This window comes from Mesocricetus auratus, unplaced genomic scaffold, assembly GCF_017639785.1.
Source record: "Mesocricetus auratus isolate SY011 unplaced genomic scaffold, BCM_Maur_2.0 Super-Scaffold_100010, whole genome shotgun sequence".
Lineage (NCBI taxonomy): Eukaryota > Metazoa > Chordata > Mammalia > Rodentia > Cricetidae > Mesocricetus > Mesocricetus auratus.
In genome coordinates, this window is record NW_024429194.1 from 4,616,930 (window position 1) to 4,636,445 (window position 19,516).

General features: G+C 47.4%; 1 protein-coding gene across 3 annotated transcripts in view; it reads left to right on the top strand.

Moving 5' to 3' along the window:
- Positions 1-19,516, top strand: part of Arhgap28 (Rho GTPase activating protein 28) — a 153,426-nt gene that overhangs the window by 41,929 nt on the left and 91,981 nt on the right. The window contains exon 1 of one of the 3 annotated variants that reach the window (XM_040752890.1): positions 11,426-11,516. The exons of 1 other annotated variant lie outside the window; for it this stretch is intronic. The gene's annotated coding sequence lies outside the window, so the exon portion shown is untranslated. Of the gene's footprint in view, positions 1-11,425; positions 11,517-11,557; positions 11,868-19,516 lie in introns of those variants that run through there. One more of the 3 variants, XM_040752889.1, reaches the window with a different exon arrangement.

Genomic DNA, 19,516 nt, shown 5'->3' on the forward strand with positions numbered 1-19,516 from the left:
CCTGAGACTTCATGCTAATCCTTGGCAGGAAGCAACCGGTAGCCAGAGCTGGCTGTTCACAGCTCTCTGAAAATCCAGCCTTCTTGCCAGCCTGCACTCAAGGCACACACAGTCCCTCCTCACCATTGCTCCCGCTGGCCTCCCGCTGGCTTTGCTCCCAGTAGCCGTATTCTGGGACTGCTGTGTCCAGGAAGCCGGAGCCTCCCTTACACACTTATTCACTACCGGAAAAACACCCCGACCCCAGTGTTAAAACCCACCTGAACCCTGTCTGCGGCTGGTGGGGTGATGGCTCAGTAGGTAAAGTCATTGCTGTGTGCGCATGAAGACCAGAGTTTGGATGAAGAGCAGGGTTTGGATCCCACTCACCCTTGGTAAAGCAGGGTATGGTGTGTCCATAATCCTGGTGAGGCAAACAGAGCCTGACTCCTGGAGCTCACCAGCTAGCCAGGCCGAGCAAATCAGTGAGCTCCAGGTTCAGTGAGGTCATGCAGCATTTGTCTTTCTGTACCTGGCTCCTTTCACACATCCCTGTTCTAGCAACATTGCTTCAAAGTAAAAGGGCTTCCTTCTTTCTTGAGGCTGTGCTGTAGTCCAGCGTGTACAGGTGCTGCCCTTTCTCTAGCCATTTGTCAGCTGGCCAACACTGTGGTTGTTTTCATTTTCTGGCCCTTATGAGTAGAGTCGTAATAAACACAGGGGTCTTGTCTCTGTACATACCGAACTTACTTCCTCTGGCTGTGTGCCCGGGAGCGGGATGTTTTTTGGGTCACATCTTAGTTCTGTTTTTAATGTTCTGAAGACTCCCATACTGTCTTGCATATCGACTATGCTAATTGTCAGTACCACTGGCGGTGTGCAAGGGTTCTGTTCCCTCCACATCCTTGCCCGCACTTGCTATCTTTTAGACAGTTGTCTTGACGATAACTGCGGAGAACACATGCTTCCGGGCTGCCCACGGCTCTGTGTGTGTCTCTAACACAGGGCCTGGCATGGTCAGGCACTCAGAACATTATTTGTTGGGTGAAGGAAACATTTCTCACATCTCAGCCTGAGGCTGGGACTAGGTGAAGTGTGCTGGATGCTACAGAGGTTGCATCACGTTTTGAGACGAGTCAACATGCCATCCTGTTCCTCCCCGTCTCTGTGCCCGCATCTTCCCAGCCACGCCACACATGGCTTGCCGAATAATTAACTGCCTTGCTAACTGGTTGCACAGCTCCAAAAACCAGAGAGAGTAAGCAAACACCGAAATCAGATTATCACTGGATACCAGTGCTGAGCCAGTTTACTGAGGGACCTGATTTCTCTGTGTTCTTGCCTCCGTTATCTCAGAAGAAAAGCATTTTAGAGATACAACACTCACTTTATTGCGCATTTGAAACAGTCTGGACGTTTGCTTTCATCGAACAAGATAAAGTATGTTACCTTCACATTGAGAGCAGACCTTCTGCACTGTGGAAATTGCCTCCAAAGATGAGTCAGGTGGCTGAATTACCGCTGTGTGAATCACTGCCCTTGTAGACGTCATTTGCATAAGGACATCTAGTTCGTGTACAAAAACAGTTGAGATGGTGACTGCTCTCCACTGTGAGGTTTAGCGCTATTAGGCTCTTTCTTTCACTGTACCTGTTGTATAGGAAGTCAAATTTAGGCTTCATTATTTGTTGGCGATTCTTTGAACTGTGGTCATAGACACATAGGTCGGGGATAACAAGCATACTATCACATGTGCGCTGGCAGTGATTAACAAGGAGCCTTGGAGCTTAAGGGTGACTCCTAATCTTTCTGTGATTTTTATTCTGCTGTTTGAGTACACGGAGACGCTCATAGTTAGTGCTGATGATGGGGCGGGATGGGGCAGGGCAGGGCGGAGCGGGGAGGTGAAGTGGCACTCTTAGCGGAAAAGGTTTGGGGTCAAGAACTAGAACTAGAAATTCAAATGGAACGTTACACGGTGTGCGCATGCCCAACGTGGGTTTGGTTTTAGGAAAGTGATGCCTTCATTATTTTAGTGACCTTTTTGTGAAGCAAACAGAAGAAGAGTTGAGTACAACCTGAGAAGGTGGTGGGTCAGGATAAGGAAGGCGTGGCCAGCTGTAAAAGAGCCCTCAGCATGGAAAAACAGGCAGTCTGAACATTTGGATAAATCTTCAAAATGTGCCTGAAGAAAACCCACTGAACAGAGGAGAGGAAGACATTACCGCTGTGTGTGTGTGTGTGTGTGTGTGTGAGAGAGAGAGAGAGAGAGAGAGAGAGAGAGAGAGAGAGAGAGAGAGAGAGAGAGAGAGAGAGAGAGAGAGAGAGAGAGAGAGAGAGAGACCTTACACTGAGCATGCTCAGGTAGATACTGCTTAACTGCACTAGCTCAGGAAAGAGCCGCCCCCTATAGGGTCTGTATAGATCCCTTGACTAAAAAGCTCATGTTTCTTGAGGTCCAGGGGACATTGCTTTGGTAGTAGCCGCTGCAGGGAGTTAACCATCTCCCACTCTTTATATCTTTACTGTGCCAAGTTTGGCTGTATGCTGACCAACACAGGAACAACAATGTGTTTAGTTATAATTACAAACACATTGAAGAGAGGCTTCGAATACTGTTGAGTTCACAGGAAAAGAATTCTTGCTTCAAAGAAGGTCTCAGCCAGGGACTAACTTAGCCCAGACATTGAGCATCATGCCTTCAAGGCCCCAATCCCTTTGGATTCTGGGAGGCAGAAATCCAATGGAGAATGACTCTCTGTTGGCATGGAGCAAGCTGAGTCAGATTCTGTTTGGAAGCTTGCCTTAAAGTTCAAATCAATAGTTACCTCTGCATCCAAATCTATGTCTAATCAACTTAAGTCTGAAGGCAGTCATTGGACTTACCATATTACACACTGACTTATAACCTAAGAAAAGGCTGAGTATCAAAGGTTGTAAATGGGTGTGTGGTAGCTCAGTGGATAAAGGTGCTTGCTCCCAAGACTGACAAATCTGAGTTCAATCCTTGTAACCCTCATGGTGCAAGGAGAGCACTGACTCACATTGTCTTCTGACCTCCGAGGGTACACCACGGTGTCCTTAGCCACCTGCCCCAATAAAGAGAAGTAAGTGAGTACATGCAAATGACTTTCTATAAAGCAGAAGCTGTAGGTGTTTATTGGATACCAGATATTTCATCTCATTTTCTCAGAAGACCCAGACTAGTGACTTTAAACCTCATGACCTACAAATGTAAGTTATAGTCAACAGACAAGATACAGTGATCAAGAAAAGAAAAAGAAAAAACAAAACGAAACAAACAAAAAACCAAAACCTTTAACTCAACATTTAGTGCTGATGCTAGCCACAGACTTTAGCCGTGTGGGTTAGTGTCATCAGCTGGTGCCAGGCATGACTTATCAGTGCCTGCAGGCTTTCGTTCTCATAACCACTTTGCATAGTTATTGAGGTAAACCTGGTTTTATGCAACGAAGCAGTCCCTGTACCTAGTGTTTTCTGTGCTGGTTGGCATTGCATGTTGCTCAGCTGTTGGGTAGTGTTGGCATTGCATGTTACGGAGTTGTGGGGTAGCGTATCAGTTTTGGTGTTGCTTGTTATTTGGCTGTTGAGTAGTGTATCAGTGTTGGTATTGTGTGTTACTGAGTTGTTGGGTAGTGTATCTGTGTTGGTGTTGCTTGTTACTCAGCTGTTGGGTAGTGTATCAGTGTTGGCGTCGCATGTTACTGAGTTGTTGGGTAGGGTATCAGAGTGGGTATGTGGTGTTATTTAGTTGTTGGGTAGTGTATCAGTGTTGGTGTTGCATGTTACTCGGCTGTTGGGTAATGTACCAGTAAGGCCATCTGGGCCTGGAGTGTTCCCTGTGGGAATGTCCTACATTATCAGGTTCAACCTGCTTAAAAATGTGGGTAGATTCCATTTCTTCCTGTTAGTTCCAGTAATTCATCTTCCAAGGGATGTATCCATTTCATATAAGCGGGCTTCTTGGCATAAGCTGCAGACTAGTTTATAGTTTGTCATTGTCATCTGTTTTCCATTTGTAGGTGTAAGGACCACCTTCTCTTTTTTGACAATGATGATTTTTTTTGTCTTTTCTCTGTTTTATTTTTTGTTTTAATCAAGCTCATGACTGCCCCCAACATGATCTTAGAGCTAGTGTTTGCCTGCCCGGTACCAGCTATTTTTTAATAGCCTCTGCCCATGGGGCTGTGTGAGATAGGGAGGGGGCGGTCCCGGGGACCTCTGCCGCAGTTTGAGAATCTGTGGGACAGATATTTGAGACAGCAACGTGAGCAGCGGGGAGGTCTGCTTTGGCTCAAAGTTGCACGTGTCAGTTCAAGGTCACCTCGCCTTGGCGCACCTCAGCCTGTGATAAGAGCTTCGTGGAAGAAGTCATGGAGCCCAGCTCTTACTATCATGGCGGTCCTGAGGCTGACAGAGGGGCCCAGGAAAAGGTCCAGAGAATACAAGACCCCGAGGACATCCCTGGTGACGTACTTTCCTCAGGCTGCGCCCCACTTCCTCAAGTTTCCGGCATGCTTCCAAAAAGCACCATCCCATCAAGGCTTCGGGACATTTCCTATTCCAACTGCGACACTCTTCCTGCTCCAGTCAATCTTTGCCTTTTCCGCATGCGCAGATCCGCGTGCGCAGATCCTCACTCGTGGGTGACTCCTTCCTGGCCTCATCTTGGTGTCGCTCTTCCGTGGCTGTGTTACAGCCGGCATCCTTTGATCCCACGGCACCTGCTCCATGCAGGACCCAACCTGACACAGCAGTCTGCTAGTCTTGCTGAGTATTGCCAGCCGCATCCTTATGATTAGCATTTCCACGGTGTAGCTTAGTCTACACTTGGACTTCCGCCGTGTGGTGCCCGTATCTTTATAACCACAATGTTTCGTGTGGACAGCACACGCACGCAGTTGTAGTCTCCTATCTTGCTGTGTTTCCTGTTTTCCCCAGCTCCTTTCTCTTCACCCCCCCGCCTTTTCCTGTCCTTTTGGGTTATTTAAGAAAATTTATTATTCTGTTCATGTACAGCTGTAAGCACCCGATGGCTTTGCGATTTCGCTTTCTCCGTCTTGAGCTTCTGGCCCCTGCTGTCCACGCACTGCGCTCACCACGCCCACCACACCCCTCATCACGCATCGTTTCTGATTTCGTTCCGTATCCAGCCATACCTTAAAGAAACGAAGAGTAAGGGGATAGTTTCCTTCCGTGTCTGCACATGCCTGCCACCCCCATAGCTTTGATTCTCTGGTTTAATTCCGAGTTTTCATTGAGAATCATTTTGTCACCCCTGGATAAACTCGTAACACTTTTCGAAGTGCTGATTGGCCGCCTGTGTGAGTCTAAGACATTATTTATCCAGTCTGTACTTTTGAAGACTGACTCCCCTGGATATAGAGGCTCAGTGTCTTTTTTTTTTTTTTTTTCTTTTAGCCCTTTTGAGATGCTCTTCTGCACTTTGCTGGTGTTTCTTCTGACGAAACTTTATGTCCTCTCTTTCCTTTGTCCATCTGTACACGGTCTCTCTGTCTTCCTACTCTGCTGCTTCCTGTATTTGTTCTCCGTTTTTTTTTTTTTTTTCCATCAAGGTTACTGTGACACACTGGACTGTGGTTTTCTTTGTGTTCTTGGAGTTTGTTGAGTTTTTTCAAGCTACGATTTGTAATTTTCAACAGATTTGGTGTGTGTGTGTGTGTGTGTGTGTGTGTGTGTGTGTGTGTAAATTTAACTGCTATAATTGTAAATTAGTTTGCTGCCCCCTAGGAACTGATCTAGAACTTCAGTGTTGGGTCTGTTAGGTTGTCCCTTGTCCCAGGGCTCGCTAGGAAACGCTATACACCCCACCACCACCACTTTGTCCATTCCAGTTTGGATATTTTTCCAGATTCTTTAGTCTTCAAATTCATTGAGCTCTTTATTTTGTGGCCCATTAGCGGGCTGATAAGCCCACCTGATACTGATACGTTCTTCATTTCAGATGTGTCCTTCATCTCTAGAGAGGCCCAAGCTTTCCCGTCTTCCATTTGCCCCTCCTGTGTCTCCTTTTAGAATTTTAGTCATCTGAGTGTGCCTACGCTCACGTTTTCATTAGCTGGCGTGTGAGGTCCTACACCCTGCTGTGTCTGAATTCCTGTGTCTTCCCCCGCATGGGAGTTACATTGTGTTGAATGCTGGACTTGCTTTCTTCTTGTTATTGTTTTAGTGTAGTGTAAGAAGAGTGAAGGTTTTAGGGCAGACCCTAATGTTCAAGAGGTGACCGAGCTTCAATGAAGGAGACTTCGGAGGTCATGACCTAAAGGCCCAGTCTCTCCAACAAAGACTTTCTATTCTAACTGGACAAGGCTCACATGCCGGCCAGTCAAGGGAGCTTAGGGGATTGTTTAATTTATAGAAACTCGTTTGTTTTTTGTCAGACTACGTTGACCCTGAACATTGTGACTTAATAGTCAGCTGCAAACCCAATGAAATGCCGTATGGATTTCTTTGTCTGCCTAGCTCCTTCCTGTCTGGCACTTGGGTCTTTTCCCTCACAGGTTCTTTCTTCCCGAGCCTTCCAGAATGCTGCTCCGTGTCCCCCTCGCTGGAGGAGAGACCACGGTGTTCTCCTGTCTGTCCTTCTGGGTCTGCCGTGGGAGCTTCCTACCAGACAGAAAGAAGGCTGGAATTGACTTTGAGAAGGACGTATGCACTACTTCCCTTCCTCCCTTGGAACACAGTCTGTACTTTTTTGTCTAGATCTGTAAACAGTTTCTTAGAGTTAATCTAGCTTCCTAGTTGTTTATAGTTGAAAGGCCAATCCAGTCTGGTTTATGAGGACACCGTGAGCGCCTCCTAGACAGTACGGCACCCATTGAGTCTGTCAACAGAAGTGTCCTGGAGGTCACTGTGCACAGGATCAGCCTGCACTGAGATTGGACCCAAGACTGGGGTGGCACATCCCAGACAGGTAGGGGTTATGATGGTTGGGAGGTAAGGGGGGTGATCTGGGACTCCCTCTCTTTCTGAGAACCTTTCCCAAGTCTTCTCTTGTGTGTTAGGTATGTGGGTCAGGGACAGCTTGTGTCTTCAGACTTCCAGGTGTAAGAAGGAATCTCAGGCTGGAGACACTGAATCTCCCATTTCGTGTGTAGGCTTAGATATCCTTCTCTATTCAAATATTTGTGGTGCTTCCTTAGTGTGTGTGGTTTTTTTTTTTTTTTTTTTTTTTTTGTCCTTCTTCTGTATCTGAGCTGTCGATCGAGGATTTCTAAAAGCATTCCGCTCGGGGGTTTGCATTTATAATCTGCCTAATTATCGCCATGACCTCGCAAGGTGGATCCCGGTATCTCTGTGATTGCTTCCACTCATGAAGAAAGAGACTAGGAGATGTACCTGAGATCAGACAACCGGATGTGATACAGCTGGGATTTGAACCTACACCCTTCTCACTCTGTGCTTGGCACTCTGCTCTTGAGCCAGAGTCTTCTGTATCCCAGTCTGGCCTCTGGTTCACTATAAGGCAGAGGGTGACCCTGAACTTCTGGTACCCTTGCGTCTGCCTCCCAAGTGCCATTGGTTACAGGTGTGCACCCCTAGCCCTCATTTTATACAGTGCTGAGGATGGAATGCCGGGCTTCAGAACTAACTGAGAACCAACTGAGCTGCATCCCGCGTGGATGGCACGCTTGGCATCAGGCTGCGTGCCCCTCCCCTCTCACGCGCTACCTTTGTGCTGCTGTGACGTCTGTCTGTCTGTCTGTCTTCTTAGCGGTTGTGTCATTGGAGACTGTGAGAGCTGCACTCCCAAACCTGTGTCTTCCAAGCCCAGCAGAGCCTCCCCAGGGCGAGTTAGGGCAGAGACAAAGAGCAGGAGACACCATCTCTTTGTTTCTTACCTTAGAAAAGAAATAGCCCCGCACTCTTGGAATTAGTGTAATTAATTAGTTAATGTAAATAATGTGATTAAGTCGGCAGAACTACTTCTCCCGGCAAGAAGATTCACCCCCTCAGTGTGACTTTGTCTCACCTGCTTTAGTCCCTACGGAGAGGTTAGTCACTGGAGTCAGCCAACAGGAGAGTCTCTCACCGTAAGGCTACAGATGAGAACAAGGGTGGGCATCTATTTATTTTTATCGTGATATGCAGCGTACACACCTAGTATCCACGAACCGGAGGGCACTGTGTTCTGTGGTGTTTTGTGTTCCATTCTGCCAAGCATATAAATTCTCTTCCCTTACGAGACAGACTTTATGGGTTCTATCCTGTCAGAAGCACTTATTGAATAATAGCAGCGTTACATGTTCAGCAGCTACTGATAAATTGCGTCAAAGCCCGACATGTGCAACGCCAGAGCCCCGGTTCCTTGAAGCCATATTTTTACTGGCTGATCAAATACGGCACCAGTCTTGATTACGTTTATCTGAACAGGGCCAGCAAAGCATTTCTACAGCAGCCGACTGGCCGCACATGGGCATCCCCAGGCAGCAGCAGGCAGTCAGTGTCCCTCTCCCCCCCATGGAGGGTGCCAGAGCATCTGGGTGCTTCTCAGAGCCCCATCAGCCTCCCCTCCCCCAGCCCCAGTCTGAAAACTGAACCTGTTGTGGGAGGCAGGGTTGGTGCCGCATCTGATGACCTTCTGCAGCTGAACTCATAAGCTCTGTGCTGACTGGCATTGGTCAGGCCAGAGGCTAAAATGTAAGGTGAGAAAGCCAGGCGCTGTTAGGAATCCATTTCAGGGTTCCTTGGAGTCTGTAATTATTCAGTTAAAAAATGCCTCCAGCCTGTGCAACTCCCAGTAAGAGGAGAAACAGGAGGAGGGCGATGTGGGGGATTCTTGCGGCTCTGAATATCTCTGAGCTCAGAGGAACTCAAGGAGAACGGGTCCTTGTTGAGAGCAGCCGGTTCTTTGGTTGCTTGTTTGTTTCCATGCCTTAGACGTGTGGCAGGCGCAGAGATGAATCCCTGGACCCAGTCAACTCTGGCTGTATCTCACCTCCCTCTGTCCTTTGGAGATGCAGTGGCCTGAATCTGTAGAACATTTAGGTATGGGATGCAAGAGATTCTCTTCGCTGGGGAACTAAATTGATGCCATTCAGAGTTAGCGATCAGAAGCATTTATTTTCCATTATTCCTGTTTACAAGGACGTCTGAGGTGGGATAGCTCTCATCTTAGGTTAGGAAGTGAGGGCCTGAGAATGCAGGGCGTGCTCTCTTTCTGAAGGAAAGCAAGAGATCCTCTGAGACATCTCTGTTCATACGATCTTCTCGTGTGAACAGATCTGATCTCCTGGTGGTATCATTAAATGGGCAAGTGGCCTAATAAAATAACTTTCTTCCTGATAGCGTGGATTCATGAACAACCGTCAAGGGATGTTTCTGGTATCTCTGGCTGCCTGATCTAGATGCTGGCAGGAAAGAGAAAGCCTAACCTTGTGTTGTTTCCCATGCTCTCTTCTCCCACAGCATCAGTAAGTGGATCATCGAAAGTCACAAAGGAACCCAAGTCTTTGTTCTTCATGTCAGGGTAAAGCTCTTAAAAAAAATCTGCGAGCCCCATTCGTTTTCATTGCCACCCTCTCCAGGGTATAAAGGGCAACAGAGGACAAGCTCTGGGGTCTAACAGAGGCAGGTGTGAGAAATGTGCCCCACTCCAAAGTTTTCTTCAGTTGAGTTGACACATTGTTGCCTATTGCACATGAGAGGTCGCTCTGCACAATTATCACTTGACTCAGCAGAAGGACTTGAGTTGACACATTGTTGCCTATTGCACCTGAGAGGTCCCTCTGCACAGTTATCACTTGACTCAGCAGAAGGATGGGCGCTCCTGGAAACGGATGGCAACAAGCAAGATATGACGCCAACTCAGACAGAAGCAGCGTGTTTTCACTCAGATGCAGACTGGGTCTGTGCTGTGTGCAGATTTGGATAAAGTCCTAGGAAAGGCTGGGGAGTGAACCAAGACGGGGCCATCGTACGTGATGGAAAAAAGGATGGGTTGGCAGAAGGACACATGGAAACAAAAGAGGGAAAGAGACAGGGATGCAGAGGGGGTGGGAGAGAGTTGTGGCAGAGGTAGACTCGCTCAAACACGCTCTGTCCAAAATCACAGTGATATCTAACCTTATGCCAGTTTAAATGATGAACATAGAAACGAATGCGCGGTTCTGGTTTTGCAGGGATTTTTCAAAAGCGTTTTTTTTTTCTTTTTAATCTCACTTCCTTAGGGATGTGCCTCCACGGAAGAGGCCCCCGAGCATTTGCTAACCTGGCACGTACATGGCACATATCCCTTATCCCAGACACTTGAGATCGACGCTGAGGTTCTTAGAGCTCAGATTTTTTTTTTTATTAAGGCTTCGGAACATTTGCACACCGCTGATCTGTAAATCTGAAACCGGAAATCCAGGGTATTCAAAAAGTTTGAAATTTGGAGCCTTTCCCATATGGGTTTCGTCGGATAGATGCTGGCCTGAGTTCATGCTAAGCTGACCACTGTGCCTGGTTTTGTTAGAAATTGCGCATCTGTCCTTTCATTCACTTAGCAGTTAATGTATTTACTATCTGCTGACATGTATTGTATGTTAGCATGTGCCAAGAGCAGTTTGTTGGCATTGAAAACATCAAACCAGATTGCACGTGAGTTTGCTGCCTCTCCTTCAACCTTCATGCTCACGGGGCAGTCCCATAGTATGTAAACAAAAGTATAATTTTTAATTAAATCCCCTGTGCTGGGGACAATTTTTAGTTAAAATCATGTCTTCCTGTGCTGGGGATTGAACTCAAGTCCTAGAGCTCCTGGAGCAGGCTAGACAAGTGCTCTGCCAGTTAGCTACAACTGCAGCCTGGGAGTTTTTGAGAGGAAATATGTTAGGTATTAAAAATCTAACTACTGCTGTCTGATAAGTGTAGAATAATAGCCAGGAAGTTAAATATTGTGCTGCAATTACAGTGTGATTGTGTGTGTGTGTGTATCTGTCTGTGTGTGTACGTGCATTCATGGATGTGTGTGTGTACATGCCTGTGTGTGTGCTGCCTGGGATGGGACACAGAACCTTGTGCATGCCGAGCGTAGTTTTCCCCTGATCTGACCTACATATAACCCTAAGCATGGGGTCTTTCACGTGCATTGTTTGCAGCTCTCATAGTGGGTCTGCAAAGTACACACTATTAGTCCCACTTATTCAGATGAAAACAATTGAGGCCCATAAGAAACTGAATTTTGTCAAGATCCTAGAACCCATCAGTGGTAAAGCCCTCTGCAATCAAGCCCTTACCTTCTGACCATAAGTCACGGTTTGTGTCTGCGTTATGGCTCCACACATATTGGATTAATCAGCCACAAATTCTTTCCTTTCTGCACTTCACATTAAAAGTCTGAGGAATAGAAACCCTGTGTATCACAAGAGATCCACTCTTTTGCCTCTGACTCTTAATGGTGCTCTTCATGGAACCCCGTGTCTACCTAGGGAAAACGTGTTTCCAGAGCTCAGTCTCCACACACTGCAAAGCTTTGCCAAACCGACCTCCCGACTGCTAATTGCACTCCCAAAGTAAGTCTTCCTTGGGGAAATGGATGGAACCTTGAGCTGAGACACAAACAGGAAGGCGGCGAGGCGACGGTTGGCTGTCCGGCAGGCAGCACCTCTTTACACAGCAGAAGCGCAGCACAGGGAATCTGTTCCCTGCATAGCCTAGGAACTGCACTGCCCTTTGTTCCTTGGCCACAGGGCCCAGCCCTGCTTGTCCCGTGGGAGGACAGGGTAGCACTTAGCGGTGTGAGGTGGAGAAGGCTGTCTGGACATGGTTTCCCTGCTTCCAGGCCATGAGGGCACACTGTGGCAGAGCCGGTCTGTGTCTCTCTCTTGGAAGGGCTGTCTCTGAGACGTTTGCCCTGCTGCTCGGTAAGTCTCCTGATGCTCCCCACCCTAGCTGCATAGCAGGCTCTTCGTTCCTTTCTGAGGCTGGGTCTCTCTTACTGTTCAAAAGAAGGGAGCAAAATTGCCTGCAAGAGCTGTTAATGGAAATCTGGCTTTCAGGGGCTGCTTTGGTGGCATGGTGATGATCGTCTTGGTAGTCCGTCGGCACATTGTGTAGCGATAGTAACCTGTGATCCTTTGCAGCAGGTTGTTTCCTATGATGTTATGAAGGTGAGTTTCTAAAACCTGGTATAGAAAGGGACAAAGTAGGTCTTGTTACTACTCTAAAAGACTGTTTTCACTAACACCTGCCTTAAGAGTGAATGGCTTAAAGGCTCTTGGTTCCAGTCCCTGGTTTGAGGTGAGTGGCTTGCAATGATCTAATCCAACCCTTCCAGGCAGCGACCTAGCTTTAGTGACATTTACTGAAGTAGACTCTCCCTCTAGCCAGATGTTCTACCCTTGAGTGAAATTGATTTCATCTCTAGTTGGGGGTAACAAGCCTTTCTAGCTTGCTTTCAGTTCTGGGACAAAGGATACCACCGGCTAGGGATGGCCTTTGCTCTTGTCCCACAGAAGATGGGTGAGTAGGGCCTTCATCCTGTGCCGTTCCATAGGACAGACTTCCGCCCCGCGGTTTGGAGCTTGGGGTTCGGACGATCCACGTCTGTTCGTGATGTCTGCCGTTTCCCCGGCCTCTGCTTCGCATCCCGTGTGCAGACTGCTCCAGGTTCATTGTTCATTAGCACCCATGTTTAGTGTGTTCTGAAGCCCAGACTTAATGAGCTCAACTGCGGGGCTTTTCATCTGGAAACACAAATGCGTGCTCTTTTGCTCAGCAATGCTCCCGGAGTGTTGATTAACCTCTCCTCCTGTTTGACATTCCCACCGCTGTCATCATCTGTTCGCTCTCCCTCGGTCCTGTCTGTATTGGGGCCGGGAGGGCACAGGACTAGGGGAAGCAGAACAGCTGAGTATTTGAATTTTTATTTCCTTTAAATTATATTTGAATCCTCTGAGTATTGGTCTTTTTTTTAACTTAAACATATCATTTTTACATTTCAAGAGCTGTATATCCATAGTTATTTTATTTGAAGATTGTTCTAACTAGTGCATTTCATAATCTAAAAGGAAAGATCATTTGGACCCCGTGGTAGGTGGTTAAAACTTTTATCTTGGATTTCAGTCATAAACAAAGCAACTGCCAACCACAGGCCCAGATTACCATAAACATTTCCATCGTGACTAAACCCATGCTCTGTTGGCCGTCATCAAACCCAGGTCTTCCTTTAAGTCTTTAGGCAATAGTGTGTTTGTTTCAGACTTTGAGTTCCTTGGTCTATCTCTGATAGCTTGGTTCTGTCTGTAACCACCACTGCCCTCCCCTGCTACCTTTGGATAGGTGTCCGGCTTCCACGGAGAAATTTGGTAAAGGCCCCCGCCAAACTCTAAGTCAAAGGGGCAACTGACTCGCAGCTGAGCTAATCAGAGGCAAAATATGACTCCCGTTTAGATTTGGAAACCATCTAATGTTCAGGTTTTGGAAACAAAGGACTTCCTTTTATTATGTTAAATAAAGGGAGAGAAAAGTGGGGGTGTTGGGGGGGCAGGACAACTCTTAGTCACCTAAGCAAGGGGAGGTCTCTTACAGATAAGGGACTCTGAAGACAATGGCTCAACAACAGAAGAGCTTATTTGCCAAGGTTCTGCCTGAATTAAAGTAAAATAAAATAATTAAAAACAAATCACCTGCAAGATGAGCTAAAAGGAATCAATAGCTCTCAACCATGAAGAGAGTGACTGAGTCAAGATTTACCGGAAGGCTGTCTTTTGAGCTGCTTAAAACCTGGAGGTAGCTCAGCTGCCTTGAACACAGACCCCTGCCTGGAAACCTCCTGGAGGTTGAGGGTGGAAACCGCTCAGCCTAGATGTGCAGAGTTGTGACTGTGTGGATTCAGAGCCTCAGCCTCCCCCCCCCCCAGTGAGGAGACAGCAGAGCTGAGGTGCTCCTCGGAGCTCTGTGATCTGTGGTGCTTGCTGGGAGGACCAGCTGGAGATGGAGGGCTGTATCAGAACAACCGTCCCAGCGCTTATCCAAACAGAGAGAAGGAGAGGGGGAGAATCGAAGGTGTTTCCTAAGGACACAAAAGCCTGGAGAGTACTTAAGGGAAAGAAAAAGAGAGAGGGGGAAAAAAAAACACTCTGGAGAGGAATGTTTGGCGATGTACGAGTTGATTCGATGTTCACTCATTGTTAAATGACTTCAGTGAGAAGTAAATGACAGGCTTGTAAAACTCATTTACCAAATAAATTTCAAGGAGTGAGCAAGCAAACCAGGGTCCCTAGGCTGGGAAGATTAGCTTGAGTCCCCTCAACATGCCAGATGAGTTTAAGGGAACACAGTCCTTATGCATGCTCATGGCAAAATTGGGTGGGGCTGGGCTTGTAAGCAGGTAAGCATACGTCCTGCTTGGGTCTGTTCAGATCAAACCAGTACAGACTTTTCAAGAACCTCAGCTTCAAAATAATAAATAAATAGTGACTTGGAACATGGGCAGTCCCTTGGTTTGCTCACCAGGAAGGCTGTTGGGCTGCATAGTGGTTTTGTTCACCATAGTGGTATGTGACTCTTTGAATCCCCAGGTAAGTGAATGGTGCAGATGTTTCGGCCCTGGTTTCCTTCCTGCTCCCCTATGGGCAGAGCTCATTCCAAGCCACATTCTTAGAACCTTGTGAAGGAAACGGGGAGGGGGGGGTGCAGCACAACTCTGGAAGATGCTGTTCCAGTATGCCAGACTCCCAGAGCCTGTAGCCATGTGTAGGGAACCCACAGTGACCTTGGATTAGTCCAGGCAGCAATGTGGGGAGAGCCCAGGGTGACCTTGGAGTGGTCCAGACAGAGGCTCTATAGCACACACCGTGGAAATGGGTGCCCACCAGTGACTGAACCTGTGTGCTTATTTTATTTGCCATTTATCGAATTCGGTGTTCTTTTTCTTTTATACATTCTTTCTCTCCCCTTTCCTTCCTTTTCCCTCTCCCTTCTTTCCTTCCCAAGTTGAGTAGGGTCTTGCCAGGAGTCCAAGCTGGCCTTAAGCTGGCACTCCTGTTTCATCCTCCAAATGCTGGGGTCACAGGTGCACACCACTATGCCGGGCCTAGACCTTCCTTTATAAAGTAGTAAATGGGATGAGTGCCACACATTCTTTCATCTCAAGCTTTGCCCAACCTGAGTGATTCAGTGGGGGTGAGTCTGCTCGTATGCACTGTAAGAACACCGTTCCCTGTAACTCCTCTCTTCAAGCTTCTTTAAAAACAGAGAACCCTTCTAGGTTCCTCCATGGCTATCTCATACCAATGGGAGCCTCTTATTTCTTCAGAGCCCCATTCGAGCCCACAGGGGCAGAAGCCAGCCGAATCAGCAGCAGGCAAACCCTGTGCTGGACTGTTTTAAGAAATGGCGTCATTTCCCAAGCATTAGAGGTATCCAAAATGTCAGACTATTTTGGAAATATGTAGGGGTTTATTTATTTATTTATTTATTTTGGTTTTTACGAGACAGGGTTTATCTGTATTGTTTTGGAGGCTATCGGTCCAGCCCGGCCTCGAACTCACAGAGATCCGCCTGCCTCTGCCTCCCAAGTGTTGGGATTAAAGGTGTGCGCCACCACTGCCCGGCTATGTAGGGGTTTATGATAACAGCTGGGGTGGGTTTTAGATGCCACCATGAGAAGGGAAATTTTAGAGAGAGAGGGAAACTTAGTACAAAGGTTTTTTTTTGGGGGGTGTTGATTTTATTTGCTCTCTGTTTGCTTTATTTTATTTTGTTAGGTTTTGCTAGTAGTCCAGGCTTGCTTGGAGCTTAAGATAACCCAGAATACCCTGGTCAGGTATGCACCCCCTGCCCTGTAGGATGGCACAAGGTTTATAGACTTGGCTCTGGAAGTGCTGACTCTGGGGTAAAGAGTGTAGGCTAAGAAGACAGAGGAGGGGAATCTGAAAGCCTCCGGACTCCTCCCAAGGTTCCTGCAGAGCCAAAGCTTTAACTCCTAGCCTCTTCCCAGATTGCTGTTTGAAAGCAAATAAATAAACCCACTAAGGTAAACAAGGCGTGAGCAAACACTGCTGTAGGCTCACTGTTGTCTCTGGCCGCCGGCTGAGCTCTTGGCTCCTTCCTGCTTCTGAGCCCCCAAGAACCGGCTCATTTGGAGGCCAGTTCATAACATAACCCTCCAGATGTACAAGGTGCAAGCATGGGTTTGTTAGTCTTCATTCATACCCTTTATGGGGGCCAGTTCATAACATACCCCTCCAGATGCATAGGGCAGGTGCTGGCCACAGGCTCTTTGCAAGCATGGGTTTGTTAGTCTTCATTCATACCCTTTATGGGGGCCAGTTCATAACATACCCCTCCAGATGCATAGGGCAGGTGCTGGCCACAGGCTCTTTGCAAGCATGGGTTTGTTAGTCTTCATTCATACCCCTTAAGGTGAGGCACTTGAGAGGTTAAGGGTCTGGCTCAGATAGTTTCCAGCACCAGATCAAGGAGAACCAGAATTGGATTCTGGGTGCCCGGGCCCCACACCAAACTGAATGGACAGTTCAGTGTGCTCTGCAATGTAGAAGTAGGGAAACTCGGTGATTGCGATGGTAATAGCTGCAGGACATTCGGTTATCACTGAGGCTACCCTCCTGCGCTAACAAGGCTCCAGTGGGCTCCATTTTCAGCTCTCACTTTTCAATGCTGTGGAACCTGGGGCCTCCTGCACGCCCTTGCTCGATGTTAGCAAGCCTACTGCTACTGAGCCGCCCCCCAAACCCCAGCCTATTTGTTCATTATCTCACTTTGTACTTTGAGGCAGGGTCTGACGGTGTGGCCCATAGTGATCTCCAACTTAATTGAAAGACACAGAAGGCCATGTTTGGTTCTTTCCCTCCACTGCTCCCCCCGAAGGACAGGATGGCGTCTGTCATGTCTGTGAGAGTAGGTGTACGTGCTTTAGGGACACTGCTGTGAGAGAAGCCAGCAGAGGAATTACGGTTCCAAGCAGTGATACACTACAGAGAACCGTCTGTCTCTAACTCCTAAGTGGATTATTTGAGCATTTCCACTAATCTGCTTGCAATTCTACTGTTTACTGAAGACTCACCCCTCTGACTGCAATTGACCTCGTTGGGTTTATCTGCTGATGCCTCTACTGGAGTCCAGCCCACATTCCACCCCCTCCTCCCTAGCCACGGAGCCCTGTGTTAATGTCCGGAAGACTGTGGTGTCTGGGGTCTCTCCTTCGCTATCTGTGGGCTCTCCTACTCTGCACGGTCTCTTCCTGGGGCAGCCTCCTGCATCCTAGGGTAGCCCGCTCACCTGCGTAGCATAGGGACGGCTGACCCTCATCTGCTGTCCCATGATCGTGTGATGCTGCCTGCTTTCAGTAAAAAGAAGCTGTGTTGTTTGCTCATAAGTAGGTCTTTGGCCATCATTACTGCACGAAGAATAAAATTGCTGCAAGTCGTCAGTGGGAAAATGTCCAAAGTGTGATAGAGCCCTGTCTGTGAATCGCAGTTTCTCCTTTATCTGGTAACGTGTATTTAGGCTGGTGGCAAACTTTGTTTTTATTTCTGTAAAATAAACTGCAATAGTACCTACAGGATTTCTCATGGCACTGTAGATGGTATTCAACAGGGGTTCATCCATTGAAATGCACCAGAGAGGTTATACTACAACTACTGAACACAAATGTACCCTGGCTGTATTCAGTTTCTCCCTTTTATTATTTTCAGGATATAGGGAGTGCTGCTTAGCTGAAAATGCTTTATATGACTTTCCTGAATATGGTACAAATCCTAGCTAGATGGTGCTCTATGCACAATAGCTCTGTGCGTGTGTGTGTGTGTGTGTGTGTGTGTGTGTGCATGCACACATATGAGTGTATATACATGCATGTGTGCATGTGGAGATTCGGAGATCAGCAGTCAACCTAGGGTATCAGACCTTAGTTGCTGTCCGCCTTGTTCTTGGAGACAGGTCTTTCGTGACCTGGAGCATGTGAGGTAGACCAGCTGGCCAGAGATCCATTTGACTCCACTTCCCCAAGGCTGGGATTACAAGGGTGTCTGCCACAACACCTGTCTTTCCCACGTGGTTCTGAGGATGAGGCTCAGCTCCTCATGTTTGCAGAGTGTTTTACCAACTGAACTCTCTCACCCCCTACTTGTAACTAAGGAATATTGAACTATCACAGTACATCACGCTAATGGATTTGGGAGACTATATTAATGGATTTACAAGGCCTTATTAGTATGTCTGCTAGTTTTTCGCCAGACAAATAGGCTTTGTATATTGTTTGTTTCCCAGAATTAAATTTTTGGTATTTGACTCCCAAGTAGAGGTATGCCACAGCTTCCTCAGCAGCCTCTTGATGATGTCTGTTCTCATTCTGGAATGTAGGTCATTCCCATTGCTTTCCAATTGTAAGGTCAGCAAAAACATCTCTCTGTATTTTTTTTTACAGTGTTTTAAATGTCTTCCTCATAACTGTGAAACCTGTTAGGTAAATCAATTTGTCAAGTCTTGCACAGACTTCTGATGATGTTTTTATGGCTTCACAACTACTCTGACCTATACGTGCTGCTCTTACAGCATTCTGCAATCCTAGCTAAAATAGAAATGTAAATACAAAATGACTCAAAATGCCGCTAGCGTTGATGCTCAGGGTGCTTAGCTTATGGAAAGACAGTCTCGGTCAATGGCAGAGTGCTTACCTGGCGTACAAGAGACCCTGGATTCAGTCCTCAGCATTGTAACTACACGTATATCTGGATGGATGGATGGATGGATGGATGGATGGATGGATGGATGGACGGACGGACGGACAGACGGACAGATAGATAGACAGGTAGATAATTGCAGTATCACACGGGAGATGATGAGAGATGAATAGGATGGAACGTGTTTTCTGTGTCCCACAGCAGGTAGCCATGCTGGGTGTACGTGGCTTAATGTCTCTCTCAACTCCCAGCCAGGGCCAAGGACCTTCAAGGGTCCACATAATTCTAGGCAGGGATGCAGCTTGGTGAGGCTGTGAGGTCATCCAGCACTATGCCAGAGATCGGTAAGGCCTTGGACAAAGTCCAGACAGCGGGCCAAAGCTAGTGAGTCCTATTCAGATGCCAGATAGGCAAGACCGCAGCCTCTGGACAGAATTGTCCTTAACCAAATACTCATTCACAGTATTGAAGCAGTGCAGGCCGAGAAAAATCAATCAGTCTTGTAATACGCGTGGATTTCACAGTCACAGAGTATGGCTTTCTTTATTTCTTGTGCTATAATTTATATCCTAGTCCCAAACCCCCATTCAGGCAGATCATGGGAAAAATTTAATGCAGTCTCAGCCGTAGGCAGTCAGCTCTATCCAATTTGGCACTTTGGAAGTTGCTTCTGGATAAAACTCAGGGAGATTAGCAGTTTCGCCCACTGTACCTTCCTCTCCTCCCCCAATTGTTGCTAGGGTGGTGTGGGCTTCTCTGTCTCCTCACTGGCCTCTCTGAACCCTGACCTAGTGGGTCTGGACTCGGTGCTCTTGGGATAGAAACAGGGTGTGTGGTCCACACTTAGCTTGTGCCTGGCTCTTAGT